This window comes from Pleurodeles waltl, chromosome 1_2 (assembly GCF_031143425.1).
Source record: "Pleurodeles waltl isolate 20211129_DDA chromosome 1_2, aPleWal1.hap1.20221129, whole genome shotgun sequence".
Classification (NCBI taxonomy): Eukaryota; Metazoa; Chordata; class Amphibia; order Caudata; family Salamandridae; genus Pleurodeles; species Pleurodeles waltl.
Window position 1 is genome coordinate 1202804856 of NC_090437.1, and position 22710 is coordinate 1202827565.

Genomic DNA, 22710 nt, shown 5'->3' on the forward strand with positions numbered 1-22710 from the left:
CCACACACCTATGGACTCTGTGTTGGGACCTTGGGCTCACCTATTAGCCACACACGGTGCCTCTGGAGTTGCCCCATCACATAAGGGATGCTGCTATTCCTCAAAATGTAAGCGCCATGCACTGAGCTAGGATACTTGGCATTCACATGGGAGATGTACTGGTCTGCCAAACACACCATCTGCACATTCATAGAATGGTAGCTTTTGCGGTTTCTGTACACCTGTTCATTTCTGCAGGGGGGGGGGGACAAATGCCCCATGTGTACCATCAATGGCACCTATGATGTTGGGGATATGTCCCAGGGCATAGAAGTCACCTTTCACTGTGGGCAAATTCTCCACCTGGGGGAATACGATGTAGCTGCGCATGTGTTTCAGCAGGGCAGACAACACTCTGGACAACACGTAGAGAACATTGGCTGTGACATCCCTGATGTCATGGCCACTGTTGTTTGAAAGGACCAACTAGCCAGGAAATGGAGTACTGGCAGGACCTGCACTAGAGGGGGGATTCCTGTGGGATGGCAGATAGCTGACATCAGGTCTGGCTCCAACTGGGCACACAGTTCATAGAGTGTGGCACGATCAAGTCTGTAGTTGATGATGATGTGTCTGTCTTCCATTGTCGACAGGTCCACCAGCGGTCTGTGTACCGGAGGATGACACCATCTCATCATCTGCCCCAGCCGACCACATAGGTTTCACAGGGGTGTTTATAACAAATGTGATAGTATCTGTGTTTAGCGCTGTATGTCCATATTCCTGCACAAAACTGCTGTGACGCAGTTAGTTGGCCTGCCATGTGGCCACCTCAAATGGCGGCTGCCTGAGCTGTAAGGAGGGACAAGGGGAAATGAGGTTACGCTGATGTTGTACACCGTCGCGGTAGGTGGACGAAGAGCGCAGCGCAATTCAGCAACGGTTATCATTGGGCCCTATGGGTTCCAGGAGCCAATGACGATGTACACCGGCGGTGACGGTACGCACCGCCGCGGACGTGACTGACATTTTCTATCTGTTCACTAACTTGATACCTGACCTTCAACAGGAGAGGACCTACACTGCAAGTGCTGCTGTGACCTGAGTCTGTAAGCGACAATGGCTACAGTGTCTGGGGAAAGGGCCCCTGCCTTCACTGCAGAGGAGTTGGGCAAACTGGTGGATGGGCTCCCCCCCAGTACATGCAACTCTACGGTCCACCAGTCAAACACTGTGAGCATGATGGATGGGACATGAATGTATGGAGTGGTGTCGATGGAACATACAGGTGGGGGGTGGTCAGAGGCCAGCATGTGAGGATGGTCAATGTAAGTGTTTGTGGGCTAGGGTGGGTGGTTGTGGCCAATGAGTAAGAATAACTGGATGGGGGAGTAAAATCCATTCCTACTTTACATTTCCTCCAGGTCAGCACCCACCAGAAGAAGGGTATTTGGCGTGCCATCGCCAAGGAAGTGCGGACCCTGGGGCTCTACCATAGACGGAGCACCCACTGCCGCAAAAGATGGGAGGACCTGCACCGCTGGACCAAGAAGACGGCGGAGGCCCAGCTGGGGATGGCCTCCCAATGTGGAAGGGGTGTACATCGCACCATGACCCCCCTGATGTACTGGATCCTGGCGGTGGCATATCTGGACTTGGATGGGCGCTTGAGGGCATCACAGCTGCCACAAGGGGGTGAGTACAGTCTCATGCAGCTGACTCTGTGCGCTTTATGAGGTTTCTGGGTGTGGGAAGAGGGCTGTGGGTTCCCCTAGGGCAGGGCAAGCGTGCCAGGGTAGATCCATTGTTAGACAGGCTCAGTGCTAGTCCAACCCCAAAAGTGGTAGTGGCCCTCTATACCTAGTCAGGCTTCTGTGGAATCCAGGTGTGCATCAAATGGGTATAGGCACAGTCCACCATGGGCATGTGATTTTCCCCTGAACTGTTCGTGCATGGCCTAGTGCATAGGGCTGCTCCCTGTGTGTTGTGTCTGCCAGCAGTGGTGTTGTTGCAGGTATTGACCATGTCTCTCCTCTGTCTTTCCCCCCTTTTTGTCACCCTGACCTTGTGTGCATTAGCATCATCTGGCGGAGGAGCAGTGGCACCGGAGCAGGAGGGATCTGCAACCCACATGGCCATGGAGGGTGAATGTACGGAGTCTGAAGGCACCAGTGGGACGGAGGGCGAGGGGAGCTCCATGACGGGGACAGGAGGGGACACCAACGACAGCGACTCCTCCTCTGATGGGAGCTCCCTTGCGGTGGCGGGCACCTCTGTGCCCACTGCAACAACAGGTACAGCCGCCACCCCCCTACCAGCAGCGCCCTCCCAGCAGCCCCTCATCGAGTTTCCCGTGCCCGCTCACCCAAGAGGGTGGGCATCTCCTTCGCCCCAGGCACCTCAGGCCCTGCCCCAGTCACCCCTGCTGCCCTCAGTGAGGCTATTGACCTCCTGAAATCCCTCACTGTTGGGCAATCAACCATTTTGAATGCCATCCAGGGTGTTGAGAGGCATTTGCAGAAAACAAATGCATAGCTGGAGGGCATTCATTCTGGCGTGGTTGCCCAACAGAGAGCATTTCAGGCTCTGGCCTCAGCAAAGATGGCAGCCATTGTCCCTGTGTCCAGCCTCCAACCTCCAACCTCCAACTTCAAACCCAATCCCCTGCACCTCAGCATATCCCAAGCACACCATCAGACCAGCATACACACTCATCAACACACAAGAGTGAACATGGCAAACATAAGCACCACACATCCCACAGGTACTCACACAAGCACCATACCAATGCAGACACACTAACATCCACTGCCTCCACTGTGTCCCACTCCTCCACGTCCTCCTCCTCCCTCCCAGTCTCGTCTCCACTCACACCTGCATGCACTACATCCACAGCCACTACCTCCATCACCAGCACACCCATCACCACACACCGCTCACGTGCAATCACCACCCCCAATACCATTCACACGTCCCCTGTGTCCTCTCCCAGTGTGTCTGTGAGCCCTGCTCCCAAACTACAGAAACGCCGGCACACCCACACTCAACAGCCATCCACCTCACAACAGCCTCCAGCCCATGCACCCTCACCCAAATTCAGCAGACGCACACCTCCTACAACCACTGCCTCTTCCTCCACTCCCAAACTCCTTATATCTTCCCATCACAGTGTGTCTAAAAAACTTTTCATATCTAACTTTGACCTCTTCCCTACACCTCCCCCCCTGTACTTCCCCTAGGGCCAGGATGTCCAGATCCCAGCCCAGCACCTCAGCCACAAAACCCTCCGGCACTTTGGTCCCTGCAAGTCCTGTAACATCGCGGGCCGCACCCATCAGGGCTGCCAGTGCGCCATCTAATGAGGCCAAGGATCACCCTATTCCGCCACCTGCCAAGGTGAAGAAGGGGACAATATGCCGTAAGGACAAGCCGCACCAACCAAGCAGCAAGGCCTCCTCCAAGACAAAAGAGGACAGTGCCAAGGGCCGAGCAGCACCTTCCAAGGTGAGGAAGGGACACAAGGCTAAAGGGAAGTCAGCTCAGGGCACGGAGCCTCAGGGTGAGGGACTGGTGACACCCCTTCTGCAGGTCAGAACAGCAACCTGTACTACGGTGGACAACGCCGCAACCACCTGCACTGCCACCTGCACACCCACCTGCACATCTGCTGCCTCTGCTCCAGTACCCAGCATTATCCCCAGTGGGCAGCCGTCCGAGGCTGCAGGAGATGTCGTGATGTCACCCTCCACAGGTGCTGACACATGCACCACTGCCAGCATGTCTGCCGCTGACACCGCTGCAACCACCGCCTCCTGCCCGCGACGTACTCAGACTGTGCCACCACAGCCGGCATGGACATCATCCCCAGTGGGCAGTCGTCCGAGGCTGCAGGAGACATACATGAGGCACCACAACCAGCACTGGCAGCACCAGCAGTTGGCAGGCTGAGTCGCCGCAGGGTGGAGTGTGTCTCTGCCTCCATGGAGTATCATGCTACCTGTTCTCAGGAAATCTTGTGGCTCTGACACCCAGGTGTGGGAATGGGAACTGCCACACACCATGTGAAGCTCTCTGGGCACCAAGCCCCCTCCAGAACCAGGGGAGAACAGCATCCACTACCCCAGTGCTTTGCAGGATGAAGCACTCTGGGCACAAAGCCCCCTCCAGAACCAGTGGATAACAGCATCCACTACCCCAGTCCTTGGCAGGATGAAGCACTCTGGGCATCCACTACCCCAGTCCTTGGCAGGATGAAGCACTCTGGGCACAAAGCCCCCTCCAGAACCAGTAGAGAACAGCGCCCAATACCCCAGTCCCTGGCAGGATGAAGCACCCTGGGCACAAATCCCCCTCCAGAACCAGTGCAGAACAGCATCCACTACACCAGTCCTTGGCAGGATGAAGCATTCTGGGCACAAAGCCCCCTCCAGAACCAATGGAGAACAGCATCCATTGAAGACACTGTGGCTTTGCACTCTCCAGGACAAATCAGTGGGCAAACCACTTGAGAGACTAGAGAGATGGTGGCTTTGCACTCCCCAGGACCAATCAGTGGGCAAACCACCCACTTGAGAGACTTGAGAGACTGTGGCTTTGCACTCCCCAGGAGCAAACAGTGGGCATGGAGCCCCCTCGAGGAGTAGTGGCATCGTCCCATCATCCGGCTGAGGGCCCCCCCTCCCCTTCCCCCTGAGGTGCCTGTTTTTTTTCAACCTGATGCCCCAGCAGTGTTCTCTCCGCCCATGCATTTTGGGACCACTGGTCCACAGACAATGAATGGAACACTATCCTGACTTGTGCAGTTGCTGTACATATTTGTATATAATGATCTGTTACACACATGTTTCCATATCTGAATTTTAGATGATTACACTTGTTACAATCATTTCCTTTTGTCCTTGCGTTCTTCCAAAGGGTTATGGGGTGTATATGTAATATTGCGGCATGTATTTGTGTGTATGGTGTTGTGGGTGAGGGTGGGGGTGGGGGTGTTGGGTGTTGCGTGTGTGTCACTCTCTTTTTCTACCCCTCCTCCCCTGAGTACTAGGTGCTGTACTCACCGTGGTTGTCGCTGCCGTCTTTGCTGCTCCTGGTAGAAGAGGAGGTAAACCAACATTGGTAGCACCTGTAACTCAGGCTCCATGGCGTCCTGGTTCTTCCTTGAGTGTCAAGAGGTGAGCGGTTTTGGTTCCAAGTACTGTTTCCACCGTGCTTTTGATGGCGTTGGCACCGCCCCGGAAAAGGTGGCGGATTGGTGCCTTGTAATACAGTGGGAAGTACATTGTCTTCCGCCTGTCTGTGTTGGCGGTTTCTGCCATGGTCGTGATTCCCTTTTTTTTTTTACCACCGGCCTGTTGACAGTATTACACCCGCTTTAACACCGACCGCCAGGGTTGTAATGAGGGCCTATGTTTCTATATAAAAACCTATTGGTCTGGAGTTAAGTGATTGAGTGTGTGTTTTCACTTATTGCTTGTGTGTGTACAACAAATGCTTAACACTACCCTCTGATAAACCTAACTGCTCGACCACACTACCACAAATAGAGCATTAGGATTATCTGGTATTGCCTCTGTCAAGCCTCTTGGGGAACCCCCGGACTCTGTGCACACTATATCTCATTTTGATATAGTATATACAGAGCAAGCTTCCTTCAAGGGGATTGTACAACCAATACTAGAATCAGCATTGGGGTACAATTCCCAGTTGTTAGACACCTTACATGGCCATATTCGGGGTTACCATTGTGAAGTTGGACATTGGTATTGACCTATGTCCAGTGCACACGTAAAATGGCATCCACCCACTCACGAAGTCCAGGAAAATGGTCCTGGATGACATGGGGGCACCTCTGCCAGTGCAGGGGTGCCCTCATACACAGGTACTTTGAACCCAGCCTTCAGGGTTGGAAGGCCTGACATATAGGTGACTTATAAGTGACCTGGTGCAGAGAAACTTACTGTGAAAGGGTGTATGCACCATTTCACACAGGCTGCAATGGCATGGGCTCCCTATGGGTGGCAAAAGTAATGCTGCAGCCCATAGGGATCCCCTGGAGCCCAAATGCCCTGGGTACCTAGGTACCATATATGAGGGACTTATACTCAGTGACCAGTAAGCCAATTTGGAGTGAAATACTGGGTTACAAGTATGTAGTGATCAATTTGGAAACCTGAGAGAGCATAAGCACTGGGGTCCTGGTTAGCAGGACTCCAGTGACACAGGCAAGCATACTTTCAAACACAGTGAAACATACTGACAAGCAGGCCAAAACAATAAGCACTGGGGTCCTGGCTAGCAGGATCCCAGTGACACAGTCAAAACACACTGACATCAGTCAGAAATTGGGGGTAACATTCCAAAAAGAGGGTACTTTCCTACACCCACTTTGCCAAAAAACAGGTCAGTTTTGAGTGAAAAAATGTGATGTATCCATGTTGCAATTTGGACCATTTCCTGTCACGGGCCAGTGGCCTACTCACACAAATGAGGTATCATTTTTATCCGAAGAGTTAGGGGAATGTTGTATGGAAGGAAGTGTGTGACTTCCTGCAGATTCCATCACAGAAATGTGAGGTTAATGTGTTTTTTCAGTGAAAGTTTGAGGTTTGCAAAGTGTTCTGGGTAGAACAAGCAGGCGAAAACCACGCACATCACTCAACCCTTGATTCCCCTCGATGTATGGTTTTTAAAATGTGCAGGCATGATAAGTTTCCCTAGGTGCCTCTTGAGTTAGAACCTCAAATCCACAGCTACCCACTTTCAAAAAACAGATCAGTTTTGAGTGGAAAAATATGATTTATCAATGTTCCGTTGTGGGCGGTTTCCTGTTGCGAGCACTGGGCCTACCCACACAAGTGAGGTACTGTTTTTATCTGAAGACTTAGGAAAATGTTGTGTGCAAAGAAGTTTGTGGCTCTCCACAGATTCCAGTACTTTCCATCACAGAAATGTGAGGAAAATGTGTGTTTTAGTTAGTTTATGGTTTACAGGGAATTCTTGGTAAAACAACCTAGTGAGAGCCACACAAGTCACCCCATCCTGGATTCCCCTAGTTGTCTAATTTTCAAAAATGTGCAGGTTTGCTAGGTTCTGGCTAAGCTAGGTCCCAAAATCCAAAGCTACCCACTTTGCAAAAAAATAAAAACAGGTTAGTTTTGAGTGGAAAAATGTGAAGTGTCCATGTTGTGTTTTAGGGCGTTTGCTGTTGTAGGCACTAGTTCTACCCGCACAAGTGAGGTACCATTTTTATCAGAAGACAAATGGTAGCATAGAATGGTAGAACATTTTTTATTACCAATTGGATATCACTGCATTTGTGCCTTCCAAATGTAAGCCAGTGTATAAGGAAGATGGCATGCTGGAAAAATACTTTCTAAATCATATGCTTGTACTGGTACTCACAAATTCAGAGATGTACAAATAACCACTGCTCCTGAGTTCCATATCTTGTGCCCATTTCAGAAATACAGAGGTTTCCTTGATACTTATTTTTCACTCTACATACTTCACCACATAAATTGGTCTATACTCAGTACATGAAGAAAAAAACATTGTACAGTGAAGCTCAGTTGTTGGCTCTGGGTCCTCGGGTTCTTGGTGAACCTGCAAACCTTATCTAGCCCCACAACCAAAAGGCTCTAGTGGACGTAATGGTACATTTCTTTTGTAAATCGCGCAAAAAGTTACAGATGAACATGTTATCACAAATGGCTGGTTTTTCCTACTTGTTTTCAATATTTCTTCATTTCAACACTTTGGACCTGATTTAGATTTTGGCAGATGGGTTACTTCATCACAGCAGTGACAGATAGCCAGTCCTCCACAATTTAAATGCTATAGGATACAATGGGATTTATATTTTTGCGGATGGGCAATCGGTCACCGTTGTGACGGAGTAACTCATGCACCAAAATCTAAACCAAGCCCTATTTTCTTTGAGAACACACATGACCCCTTGCTGAATTTGGAATTCTATGTACGTTTCAGAAATATATCGCTTTCATGGATCACCCATGAGTATTACGCTGGTTTCCACACACAATAAAAGTTTAAAAAAACACAAAAAAATAATAGGAAAAATGGTCTACCTCTTTGAAAAATGCTAAAACTGTGCTAAAACATAATGTTTTTGATTCAGCTCTGCATGTTCCTGAAAGTTGGGAAGATGGTGACTTTAGCACAGCAAACAGTTAATTGATGCCATTTTTATGAAAAAAAACAGATACATCTGATAGAGACTTCTAGTTGCAGATTCCCTACCATTTAAATTCCCCCAGGCGTCAGACTGGAACAGGAGACTTTTTCTTTGAGCAGTACCTCTGTGCACCGGCAGGTGGCGTCGTTCGACTCCACAGGCGTCAGTGGCATTGTGTTGGCCGTGATGATGTCGCAGTCGTATATAGGTGCCACCCCGGCACGCTGACATCAGTCATTTTCTTTCCGCGGCAGCCTACGCGCAGATTTGCAGAGGAGCTTCGTCAGTCACTTTTTGACTACAACAAAATTTATGTCAAACGATTTTGACGAGGTCGTGGATGTGTCGAGGGATGTCCCACAAGACTGGTTTTAAGCCCTGCGACGCCTGTCACCGAATGATGTCAGTGACGGATCTGCTCTTCATGTGGCTTTAGTGCCTGCAGCGCGATCATGACCCGAAGTCGTACTCTGAGTGTAGGGCCATGAACCCAAACATTTTGAGGGAGTGGTCACTAAAGCTAATGGTGGCCCGACTCATGGTCTTGTTCGAGAGGAAGGTCTCAAGACCGGCCGTGGAGTCACCACCACTCTTTGTCCTCGAAGTCATCGGGACATTCGGGTAAAAAAAAAGGAGTCGACGAAGAACAAACGTTCTTCGACTTCATCCTGTTGTTCGGACAATGCAGCGAGGGAAGAGCGTTGACGCTATAGACCTCTGTCCATGCAGTCTCCATCTGGGTCCGCCTCACACTTCCCCGACTCCCAAGGAGCCGGAGCCACCCCTGCCCAGCTAAAAGAGTTTTATGAGGCAATGCGCCTCATTTTTGGGCAGACCGACACACCCTCAGTGACCTCGGGCACAGGTGAGTTGGTGAGGTCCCCCTCCGGTTCGAAGTAGTCTGCTTCGGCCACGGCTCCAGAGGGCTCCTCCTGATCCAATCTCAGATCCACCCGATGGCCACAGCGACCTTCCCAGGCATCGGGTCAGACGTCGACGCTCCCGACGTCAGTTGGGCCAACAATCGAAGTCGATCCTATTCTCATACCTGACGACCCGGAGCCAGAACAACATCACTCTATGCCGATTCTGTTCTCTATGGGCTCTCCTCTGCTCAGGGTTGATCCAGACCCTTATACTTACGAGTATGGATATGGGGAGATTTTAGAGGGGTACTGGACCCTTTAGAATACCAGCTTGACCCCCACATGGACTGGGTGCAGGATTTGGGTGCTGCCAGTGCTCTAAACACCTCCCCTATCACTGGTATGCTCTCTCACCCTACTGTGGCTATGGAGGAGGGTGCCTCATACTCCATGGTGGTGAGAAGGGCGGCTGAGGTCTTGGACCTCGAGCTACCTTCTGTGGAGGTTAGGCCTAATATCCTAACTGACGTGCTTTGGCCAGGGTCTTCCACATCAGAACCCCTTCTGCCCTTTAATGCTGCACTAACAGACGTCCTTTTGGGTACTTGGTCCAGACCCAGCACAGGGACTCCTGTGAAAAAGACGATTGCCAGCCGCCATCGGCCTGTGCCAACAGACCTGAAATTCCTCACCAACACCCCACACCTGACAGCCTTGTGAAACAGGCTTCCTCTTCTTCTTCCTCTGGCACATTCCCTACCACCCCCCAGATAGGGAGTCAAAAAGAATGGATAATTTGGGGAAGGAAATGTTTTCTTCTGCCAGTCTAGCGCTGCGGCCGGTGAACACTGCATGCCTTTTTGGCCGCTATTTCCATACTCTCTGGGATACGGTCGCGCAGGTGCTGCCTACAGTTCCGGAGGAGACCCAGACTGTCCTTTACCAAGCGCTCGCAGATGGGAGAGATGCAGCCAAGTTCATCATCGGCTGTGGACTGGATATGACCGACTCTCTAGGCAGATCGGTTGCATTGACGGTGGCACTAAGACGTCACGCCTGGCTGAGAACATCTGGCTTCTCGGGGGATGTCCAGCAAACATTGATGGACATGCCCTTTAATGCACCCATCTATTCGAAGACAAGGCAGGCTCGAGCGCTTTAAGGATTCCTGAGCCACAGCCCAGTCCCTTGGCCTCGCACCTGCCCCTAGACCCCACCAGTCCGCCTCTCGCCCCTTTAGTAGCTTTGGAAGAGGCAACCAACCGGGTCCTTTTCCACCGAGCCATCGACCTGCATGTGCTGTACAGCCCCTGCGGGATCGCACGATCTCGGGGATCAGGGAGGCAGTGGGTCGCCCAGTTCACCCCCAACCCCCTCCTCGGTCTCCAAACCGTCCTAGTCTGTTGGAACACCTGGAACCAGTTGGAGACAGGATTCGCCATCATCTACCCCACTGGAAATCCATTACCACGGACAGTTGGGTCCTCCAGATTGTTCGGGTGGGCTACTCCCTCCCTTTCGAGTCTTCTCCTCCAGCCATGCCACCTTCATTCGACCACATATCGGAGGATCACATGGCACTTCTCCGCAAGGAGGTCAAAGCTCTTTTGGCCAAAGGAGCTATAGAGAGGGTCCCTGCGTCAGAACTAGGTTGTGGTTGTTATTTCCGCTACTTTCTGGTGCCAAAGAAGGACAAGGGCCTTCGTCCTATCTTAGATCTTCCTCTCTTCCTCAAAAAGCAGAACTTAAGTGTAGGAAGTTGGCTCTGTATATACTATCTCAAAGTGAGAGATAGTGTGCACAGAGTCCAAGGGTTCCCCTTAGAGGTTGATAGTGGCAAAATTAGATAATACTAATGCTCTATATCGTGGTAGTGTGGTCAAGCAGTAGGCTTATCAGAGGGTAGTGTTAAGCATTTGTTGTTCTCACACAGGCAATAAAGGAGGAACACACACTCAAAGACTTAACTCCAGGCCAATAGGTTTTATATAGAAAAATATTATTTTCTTAATTTATTTTAGAACCACAAGATTCAAGATTTGAGGTAAGTACTTAAAATGCAAGGTACTTCACACAGGTAAGTAGGGAACTTTGAATTAAAACAGTAGTACCACAGTTTAGGTTAGAATGGCAATAAGCTAGTTTAAAAGTGGACAGTGCAAAAATCAACAGTTCCAGAAGAGGTAAGTTTTGTTAAGTTTCTCACGTAAGTAAAGCACTTACACAGTCAGTCTCCTGGGCATAGGCAGCCCACCGTTGGGGGTTCAAGGCAACCCCAAAGTCACCACACCAGCAACACAGGGCCGGTCAGGTGCAGAGGTGAAAGGAGGTCCCAAAACACACAGGCGCCTATGGAGAACAGGGGTGCTTCGGCTCCGGTCTGCTTGCAGGTAAGTACGTGTGTCCTTGGGGAGCAGACCAGGGGGGGTTTGGAGACCACTGGAGCAGACACAAACAGGCACACAAAACACACCCTCAGCGGCACAGGGGCAGCTGGGTGCAGTGTGCAAAGTAGGCATTGGGTTTGCTATAGGAAGCAATGGAGGGACCCGGGGTCACTTAGGCGATGCAGGCAGGGCAGAGGGGGGCTTCTCGAGCCAGCCACCAACAGGGCTAGAATGAGGGCCACCTGCTGGCCACTCCTGCACTGGTGGGTGGTTCCATTCCATTCTGGGGGCTGTTGGTGCAGTGCTTGGTCCAGGCGTCGGGTTCCTTGTTACCAGGCAGTCGCGGTCAGGGGGAGCCTCTGGATCCTCTCTGCAGGCGTTGCTGTGGGGGTGCAGGGGGTCGACGCAGGTTACTCACATTGTCACCGTTGCCTGGGAGTCCTCTCTGCAGTGTCAGTTCTCTGGAGCTCGAGCTGGGGTTGTCGGGTGCAGAGTAAGAAGTGTCACGCTTCCGGCGGGAAGGGAGAGTTCTTTCAAAGTTTCTAGAAAGGTGCAAAGTTGTTGCTGTTTATGAACAGTGCTGCTGTTCTCAGGAGTTTCTTGGTCCTTCGGGTTCAGGGCAGTCCTCTGAGTCTTCACAGGTCACTGGTCCCTGTTGGATGCATCACTGTGCAGGTTATTTGAGTCTGGAGAAGGCTGGTAGGGCTGGGGCCAAGTCAGTTGTCGTCTCCATCGTCTCTTCGGTGCTTTCAGGTCAGCAATCCTTCTTCTTTGTGTAGGTTGCAGGAATCTGATTTCCTGGGTTCAGGGTTGCCCCTAAATACTAAATTTAGGGGTGTGATTAGGTCTGGGGGCAGTAGCCAATGGCTTCTGTTCTGGAGGGTGGCTACACCCTCTTTGTGCCTCCTCCCTGAGGGGAGGGGGGCACATCCCTAATCCTATTGGGGGAATCTTCCAATCTCAAGATGGAGGATTTATAAAGGCAGGGGTCACCTCAGCTCAGGACACCTTATGGGCTGTCCTGACTGGTGGGTGACTCCTCCTTGTTTTTCTCATTATCCTCTCCTGCCTTGCCGTCAAAAGTGGGGACAGCGGCCGGAGGGGCGGTCATCTCCACTGGCTGGGATGCCCTGAGGTGCCCATCAAAAGGCATGATCCTTTGAGGCTCTCCGCCAGGTGTTACAGCTCCTGCAGGGGGGTGAGAAGCATCTCCACCCAGTACAGGCTTTGTTCCTGGCTACAGAGTGACAAAGGCACTCACCCCATGTGGCCAGAAACTCGTCTGGTTGTGGCAGGCTGGCAGAAACTGGCCAGCCTAGCACTAGGAGTTGGACTGGTATTCAGGGGGCATCTCTAAGATGCCCTCTGGGTGTATTTTACAATAAATCCCACAGTGGCATCAGTGTGCATTTATTGTGCTGAGACGTTTGATACCAAACTTCCCAGATTTCAGTGTAGCCATTATGGAACAGTGGAGTCCGTGTTTGACAAACTCCCAGACCGTATAGTCTTTATGCCAGGGTGGCATAAGACATGCTGCAGCCCTTAGATTCCTTCCCTGGCAACAGGGCCCTTGGTACCAGGGGTACCATTTACAAGGGACTTATCTGTGTTCCAGGGCTGAACACTGGTGCTGGGGCCTGGTTAGCAGGGTTCCAGCACACTTTCAATCATAACTGGCAACAACAAAAGGCAAAAAATCAGGGGGTTACCATTCCAAGGAAGGCATTTCCTTACATCAAGATGCTGACATTGGCTCACGTCTTATCTGCCCTGGGCCCGGGAGACTGGATAGTATCATTGGACTTGCAGGATGCATACTTCCACATCCCCGTCTTGCCAGCCCACAGACGTTACCTAAGATTTGTGGTAGGCCACAAGCACTTTCAGTTCACCGTTCTCCTCTTTGGTCTTACCAGCGCCCGTCGGGTGTTCACGAAGGTGATGGTAGTGGTTGCAGCTCATCTGCGCAGGTTACGGTCCTAGTCTTCCCCTACCTCGACTACTGCTGTTGAAGACAGACATTGCCCCAGAATGTCGTCTCCCACCTCCAGACTACGGCAAACCTCTTGCATTCGCTGGGGTTCACTATAAACATGCCGAAGTCACACCTGACTCCTTCTCAGATGCTCCCTTTCATAGGAGCTGTTCTGGACACAGTGCAGTTTCGGGCTTATCCTCCGGAAAAGTGAGTCCACGATGTTTGGGCTATGATACCAATGTTTTAGCCTTGGTCCTGGATTTTGGTGAGAATGACTCTGAGGCTGCTGGATCTCATGGCCACCTGCATCCTGCTGGTTCAAAAGGCCAGATGGCATATGCGGGCTCTGCAGTGGGACCTGAAGTTCCAGTGGGCGCAGCATCAGGGGAGACTCTCTGACAAAGTCCAGATCTCGGAAGGAACTGCGAACGATCTTCAATAGTGGCTAACGAATCAAGATTAGGTAAAAGGCAGATCCCTCTCCTTTCCCCAACCAGACCTCACAGTAGTGACAGATGCGTCACTCCTGGGATGGGTCGCCCACCTGGGAGAGGCAGAGATCAGGGACCTCTGGTCTCAGGCGGTATCCGGGCTTCATATCAATCTATTTGAGCTTTGTACAATTCGACTAGCATTGAAAGCATTTCTTCCCACTTTAAAAGGGAAAGCACTACAAGTGTTCATGGACAATACCACCGCCATGTGGTACTGCAACAAACAAGGCAGAGTGGGGTTGTTGACTCTTTGTCAAGAGGCCTGTCGTCTCTGGACTTGGCTGGAACATCAGGACACTTCCCTGGTGGTTCAACATCTGGCGGGTTCCTTGAAGAGCAGACAAACTCAGCAGACGATGCATTGCTGATCACGAATGGTGTCTCCATCTGGAGGTGATGTGTAGGAGGCTGGCCTGGCTTATAGTGGGTACCTTGTAGTACTTACACCTTGTGCCAGGTCCAGTTATCCCTTATTAGTAGATTAGTAGTGTTCTAGCAGCTTAGGCTGATAGAGGTAGCTATAGCAGAGCAGCTTAGGCTGAACTAGGAGACATGCAAAGCTCCTACTATACCACTTATATCATATAGCACTATATCATAAGAAACACAATAATCAGAGTTCCCAAAAATAAAGGTACTTTATTTTAGTGACAATATGCCAAAAGTATCTTAGAGGATATACTCCCTTAGTAGGTAAGTAAAATACACAAACTATACACACAAACCAAAATTAGGTAAGTAAACACTTAGAAAAGTAGTGCAAACACTGTAGAACACAAATAGAATGCAATGTGAGACAATAGGCCTAGGGGCAACACAAACCATATACTCCAAAAGTGGAATGCGAACCACAAATGGACCCCAGGCCTAATGTAGTGTGTAGAGGGTCACTGGGAGTGTAAGAAAACAATAAGGGTGTCCAAGATACCCCACCCCAAGACCCTGAAAAGTAGGAGTAAAGTTCCCCTACAACCCCAGAAAGACAGTAAAGTTGAGATCGGGGATTCTGCAAAGGCAACAACTGACTGGAAAGCACTGAAGATGGATTCCTAGACCTAAGGACCTGCAAAGGAAAGGGACCAAGTCCAATAGTCACGCAAGTGTCCAGGGGGGGCAGGAGCCCACTAAACCTCGGATGAAGGTGCAAAAGGGATGCCTCCTGGTGGAAGAAGCAGAAGATTCTGCAATAACGGAAGGTGCCAGGAATTTCTCCTTTGGTCAAAAGATGTCCCACGGTGTGCTGGAGAATGCAGAGTTGTTTCCACGCAGAAAGACTGCAAACAAGGCTTGCTAGCTGCAAGAGTCGCGGTTGAAGATAATGGGTGCTGCCTGGGCCCAGGAAGGACCAGGAGGTCGCCCCTTGGAGGAGGAGACAGAGGGGGTGCTCAGCAACAGAGAGAGTCCACGCAGAAGCAGGCAGCACCCGCAGAAGCACTTGAACAGGGGTTCAAGAAATCTGAGCACAGCAGTCGTCTCAACACAATAAAAGAGGGTCCCACGAAGTCGGTGGTCAACTCAGCGAGACGGAGTGCTGGGGACCAGGGCTGTGCTGTGTACGAAGGAATCTTTGCAAAAGTGCAGAGAAGCCCTAGCAGCTGCAGATCACGCAGATCACAGGATTACTGTCTGGCGTGGGGAGGCAAGGACTTACCTCCACCAAATTTGGACAGAAGGACCACTGGACTATCGGGGTCACTGGGATCCAGCTCCTGTGTTCCAGGGACCACGCTCGTCAAGATAAGAGGGGACCCAGAGAACCAGTGATGCAGAAGTTTGGTGCCTGCGTTAGCAGGGGGAAGATTCCGTTGACCCACGGGAGATTTCTTCTTGACTTCCAGTGCAGGGTGAAGGCAGACAGCCCTCAGAGCATGCACCATCAGGAAACAGTCGAGAAAGCCGTCAGTATTAGGCGGTACAATGTTGCTGGTAGTCTTTGTAGGAAAGTACAATCTTGCCTGGCATGTTACCCCCATATTTCACTGTATATATGTTGTTTTAGTGTATGTGTCACTGGGACCCTGCCAGCCAGGGCTCCAGTGCTCATAAGTGTGCCCTGTATGTGTTCCCTGTGTGATGACTAACTGTCTCACTGAGGCTCTGCTAACTAGAACCTCACTGGTTATGCTCTCTCTGCTTTCTAAATTGTCACTAACAGGCTAGTGACCAATTTCACCAATTCACATTGGCATACTGGAACACCCTTATAATTCCCTAGTATAATTTACTGAGGTACCCAGGGTATTGGGGTTCCAAGAGACCTCTATGGGCTGCAGCATTTCTTTTGCCACCCATAGGGAGCTCTGACAATTCTTACACAGGCCTGCCACTGCAGCCTGAGTGAAATAACGTCCACGTTATTTCACAGCCATTTACCACTGCACTTAAGTAACTTATAAGTCACCTATATGTCTAACCTTTACCTGGTAAAGGTTGGGTGCTAAGTTACTTAGTGTGTGGGCACCCTGGCACTAGCCAAGGTGCCCCCACATCGTTCAGGGCAAATTCCCCGGACTTTGTGAGTACGGGGACACCAATACACGAGTGCACTATACATAGGTCACTACCTATGTATAGCGTCACAATGGTAACTCCGAACATGGCCATATAACATGTCTAAGATCATGGAATTGTCACCCCAATGCCATTCTGGCATTGGGGAGACAATTCCATGATCCCCCGAGTCTCTAGCACAGACCTGGGTACTGTCAAACTGCCTTTCCCGGGGTTTCACTGCAGCTGCTGCTGCTGCCAACCCCTCAGACAGGTTTCTGCCCTCCTGGGGTCCAGCCAGGCTTGGCCCAGGAAGGCAGAACAAAGGACTTCCTCAGAGAGAGGGTGTTACACCCTCTCCCTTTGGAAAAAGGTGTCAGGGCTGGGGAGGAGTAGCCTCCCCCAGCCTCTGGAAATGCTTTGATGGCCACAGATGGTGCCCATCTCAGCATAAGCCAGTCTACACCGGTTCAGGGATCCCCCAGCCCTGCTCTGGCGCAAAACTGGACAAAGGAAAGGGGAGTGACCACTCCCCTGAACTGCACCTCCCCTGGGCCTCGTGGTGCATGCTCTGGGGGTAGTCTGCCTCCTTCGTGCACCAGGAGCTCTGAAGAAATCTCCCGTGGGTCGACGGAATCTTCCCCCTGCAACCACAGGCAACAAAAGACTGCATCACCTGTCCTCTGGGTCCCCTCTCAGCACGACGAGCGTGGTCCCTGGAACTCAGCAACTCTGTCCAAGTGACTCCCACAGTCCAGTGACTCTTCAGTCTAAGTTTGGTGGAGGTAAGTCCTTGCCTCCCCACACTAGACTGCATTGCTGGGTACCACATGATTTGCAGCTGCTCCGGCTCCTGTGCACTCTTCCAGGATTTCCTTCGTGCACAGCCAAGCCTGGGTCCCCGACACTTTAACCTGCAGTGCACAACCTTCTGACTTGTCCTCCGGCGTCGTGGGACTCCCTTTTCTGACTTCGGGTGGACTCCGGTTCACTCCTTGTAGAAGGCTGGCCTGGCTTGTAGTGAGTACGAAGGGGTACTTACACTTTGTACCAGGTCCAGTTATCCTTTATTAGTGTAGAAGAGGTGTTTCTAGCAGCTTAGGCTGATAGAAGGTAGCTATAGCAGAGCAGCTTAGGCTGAACTGGGAGACATGCAAAGCTCCTACTATACCACTGGTGTCATATGCAGAATATCATAAGAAAACACAATACACAGATATACTAAAAATAAAGGTACTTTATTGTTTAGGGCTCCCTGACTTGCTGGGCACCCCCTCTGTCTCCTCATCCAAGTGGCGACATCCTGGTCCCTCCTGGGCCACAGCAGCATCCAAAAACCCTAACCGCGACCCTTGCAGCTAGCAAGGCTTGTTTGCGGTCTTTCTGCGTGGGAACACCTTTGCAAGCTTCTTCATGACGTGGGACATCCATTCTCCAAAGGGGAAGTTCCTAGTCCTCTTCGTTCTTGCAAAACACCAAGCTTCTTCCATCCGGTGGCAGCTCCTTTGCACCCTCAGCTGGCATTTCCTGGGTATCTGCCCACTCTAGACACTGTCGCGACTCTTGGACTTGGTCCCCTTGTCTTACAGGTACTCAGGTCCGGAAATCCACTGTTGTTGCTTTGCTGGTATTGGTTTTCCTTGCAGAATCCCCCTATCACGACTTCTGTGCTCTCTGGGGGTTGTAGGTGCACTTTACACCTACCTTACAGGGTCTTGGGGTGGGCTATTTTTCTAACCCTCACTGTTCTCTTACAGTCCCAGCGACCCTCTACAAGCTCACATAGGTTTGGGGTCCATTCGTGGTTCGCATTCCACTTTTGGAGTATATGGTTTGTGTTGCCCCTATACCTATGTGTTCCGATTGCAATCTATTGTAACTTTACACTGCTTGCATTACTTCCTTTTGCTATTACTGCATATTTTTGGTATTGTGTACATATATCTTGTGTATACTTGGCATCCTCATACTGAGGGTACTCACTGAGATACTTTTGGCATATTGTCATAAAAATAAAGTACCTTTATTTTTAGTATATCTGTGTATTGTGTTTTCTTATGATATTGTGCATATGACACCAGTGGTATAGTAGGAGCTTTGCATGTCTCCTAGTTCAGCCTAAGCTGCTCTGCTATAGCTACCTTCTATCAGCCTAAGCTGCTAGAAACACCTCTTCTACACTAATAAGGGATAACTGGACCTGGTACAGAGTGTAAGTACCCCTTAGTATCCACTACAAGCCAGGCCAGCCTCCTACTTTGGTTGTCCAGCGGTGGGATAAGTACTTGTAACTACTTACCACTATGTCATATTGTACTTTTTATAAGAGAAAAATGTACAAAACAAGTTCAGTGTGTGTACACCTAACCAAAAAGTTTTGCTTTTCTTCTCTTACACTATCTGCTAAGTGCTGAAATGTACTCCTAAACTTTCCAAACGTTTCAAAAGTTTGAAAAAGTTTTCTTTCTGTTCTTTAAAAAGTCCTGAAACTTTTTCTCTCTTCTCTCTGTCCCTAAACCTTCTTCTATCATGTCTGATGTAGGAACTTCTCTTAAAATGGTCAATGCAACATATAACAATCTTAACTTTAAGAGCCTAAGGAGTCTCTGCATTGATAGAGGTTTAGTGGTAGGAAAGAACCCTTCTAGAGAATTTCTGTCTAACATGCTCATTGAGAATGATAAGGGCCAGGGTGGCACTTCATCTGAAAAGTTAGTAGATAGCTCAGACTCAGGGGAGACCCTTGTGGGAGTGGTACAGGGTTCTCTTCCTAATCTGCCCCTTAGCAGACCACCTAGCAACACTGGTAGTAATAGAAGCTCCCATCATAGTAGGGATGGTTTTGTTCCTGAAGGCCAGGTTGTTAGAGTGCAATCTGTTAGAGGCAGGTCTCCCTCTGTTGAATCCAATATTTCTTCTGTGTCCAAGCATTCCCACACCCACAGACCTTCAAGACAAATTGCTAGAAAGGGAACTCAATAAGTTGAGAGTGGAAGAGACCATGCTGAAGCTTAAACAGCAACAGCTGGCTCTAGACAGGGAATCCCTACATCTGGAGAAGGAGAGACAGAGGTTGGGGTTTGGACCCCATGGTGGCAGCAGCAGTATTCCTGATAGCAATCCTGTGAGAGAGCATGATTCCAGGAATCTGCACAAGATAGTTCCCACTTACAAGGAGGGGGATAACATTAACAAGTGGTTTGCTGCACTTGAGAGAGCCGGTATGGTACAGGGGATCCCTCAAAGGCAGTGGGCTGCTATCCTATGGCTATCTTTCAATGGAAAGGGTAGGGATAGGCTCCTTACTGTTAGAGAAAGTGATGCCAATACTTTTGCAGTTTTGGAGGATGCACTCTTTGATGGATTTGGCTTAACCACTGAACAATACAGGATTAAGTTCAGAGAAACCAGAAACGAGTCTTCACAAGACTGGGTAGACTTTGTTGACTATTCAGTGAAGGCCTTGGAGGGTTGGTTACATAGCAGCAAAGTTTCTGACTATGAAAGCCTGTACAATCTAATCCTGAGAGAGCATATTCTGAATAACTGTGTGTCTGATTTGTTACACTAATATCTAGTGGACTCAGATCTGACCTCTCCCCAAGAATTGGGAAAGAAGGCAGACAAATGGGTCAGAACAAGAGTGAACAGAAAAGTTCATACAGGGGGTGACAAGGATGGCAAGAAGAAGGCTGGTAAGTCTTCAGACAAGGGTGGGGACAAATCTAAAAATGAGTCTTCATTAGGCCCACAAAAACACTCTGGTGGGGGTGGTGGGTCCAAATCCTCTTCTAATCAAGTGAAAAAACCATGGTGCTATTTATGTAAAGTAAAAGGCCATTGGTTAACTGATGCCAGTTGTCCAAATAAAAGCACCAAACCTCCCACTACCACAACCCCTACTGCAACCTCTAGTGCCCCTAGTAATAGCAGTGGTGGTGGGAGCAAACCTACTAATAGCCAATCCAAGGGAGTAGCTGGGCTCACTTTTGGTAACTTAGTTGGGGTTGGTCTTGTTAGGGAGACCACATAGGCTGTGCTAGTCTCTGAAGGTGCCATTGATTTGGCCACCTTGCTTGCTTGTCCCCTTAATATGGATAAGTACAAGCAACTTCCCCTAATCAATGGTGTTGAGGTTCAGGCTTACAGGGGCACAGGTGGCAGTGTTACCATGGTAATAGAGAAACTGGTACACCCTGAACAACACCTACTTGGTCACCAGTACCAAGTGACAGACGCTCATAACAACACTCTTAGCCACCCCATGGCTGTTGTGAATCTCAACTGGGGGGGTTACTGGTCCAAAGAAAGTTGTGGTTGCCTCAGATTTACCTGTAGACTGTCTACTAGGGAATGATTTAGAGACATCAGCTTGGGCAAAAGTGGAGTTGGAGGCTCATGCAGCAATGCTGGGCATTCCTGGGCATATTTTTGCTTTGACAAGGGCTCAGGCCAAAAAGCAAAAAGGACAGGGTGACATGGATCCTGGAACAATGGACCAAGTGCACCCTAAAGCTAGGGGTAGCAAGGGTAAATCCCTACCCACTATCCCTCCCTCTACAGATGATTCAACTTCTGAGGAAGAAGAATTTCCACCCTGTGCAGAACCTTCACCAAAGGAGCTGGCAGCAGACACTGCTGAGCTTTTGGGTGGAGGGGGGCCTGCCAGGGAGGAGCTGAGTGTGGCACAGCAATCCTGTCCCACATTAGAGGGTCTCAGACAGCAAGCTGTCAAACAGCAAAATGGGGATGTCAGTGACTCACATAGAGTTTAATGGGAGGACAACCTCTTGTACACAAAGGCAAGGGACCCAAAACCTAGAGAAGCCAGGAGATTGGTCATTCCCCTGCAGTACAGAGAGTTCCTCCTAACTCTAGCACATGGCATTCCTTTGGCTAGACATTTGGGTCAGATTAAAACATGGGAACAGCTTGTCCCCCTGTTTCACTGGCCTAGGATGTCAGAGGACACAAAAGAGTTTTGTAAGTCTTACGTTACCTGACAAGCCAGTGGCAAGACTGGTGGCACTCCAAAGGCTCCCCTTATTCCATTACCTATGGTTGGGGTTCCCTTTGAAAGGGTAGGGGTTGACATAGTTGGCCCCCTTGACCCTCCTACTGCTTCAGGCAATAGGTTTATCTTGGTGGTAGTGGACCATGCCACAAGATATCCTGAAGCTATTCCTCTAAGGACCACTACAGCACCTGCAGTGGCAAAAGCCCTCCTGGGAATCTTTTCCAGGGTGGGTTTCCCAAAAGAGGTTGTATCAGACAAGGGTAGCAACTGTATGTCTGCGTACTTGAAGGCTATGTGAAAGGAATGTGGTGTAACATACAACTTCACCACACCTTATCATCCACAAACAAATGGACTGGAAGGGAGGTTTAATAAAACTCTCAAAGGAATGATAATGGGCCTCCCTGAAAAACTCAGGAAGAGATGGGATGTCCTGTTACCTTGCCTCCTTTTTGCTTACAGGGAGGTACCCCAGAAAGGAGTGGGCTTCAGCCCTTTTGAACTCCTTTTTGGACACCCTGTAAGAGGTCCCCTAACACTTGTGAAGGAGGGTTGGGAACAACCTTTAAAAGCTCCCAAGCAAGACATAGTGGACTATGTACTCGGCCTAAGATCCAGAATGGCTGAGTACATGAAAAAGGCCAGCAAATACCTTCAGGCGAGACAAGAGCTCCAAAAGCAATGGCATGACCAGAAGGCTTTTCTGATTTAGTACCAACCAGGACAGAAGGTGTGGGTAATGGAGCCTGTGGCCCCAAGAGCACTCCAAGACAAATTGAGTGGACCCCATCTCATTGTTGAAAAGAAGGCGAGGTCACCTACTTAGTTGTGCCCTTAGGGTGCTCCATGTCAATCGCCTAAAACTCTACTATGGCAGGGCTGATCTTACCCTGCTCATGGCAACAGATGAAGGACAGGAAGAAGAGTGACCCTCTCCCTGATCTCTTCTCTTCCACATAACAGGATGCTCTAGTGGAAGGTGTGGTTTTGGCAGACTGTCTTACTGCTGAGCAAAAAGACAACTGCATAAATCTCCTAGGTCAGTTTTCTGAACCTTTTTCAACTGTGCCAGGCACCACATCTTGGTGTGAGCACACAATAGATACTGGAGACAGCATGCCTGTCAAAAGTAAAATCTATAGGCAGCCTGACCATGTCAGGGACTGCATAAAACAAGAAGTTCAGAAAATGCTTGAACTAGGAGTGGTTGAACATTCGGAAAGCCCATGGGCCTCTCCTATGGTGCTTGTACCAAAGCAGCACTCAAAAGATGGAAAAAGGGAGATGAGGTTTTGTGTA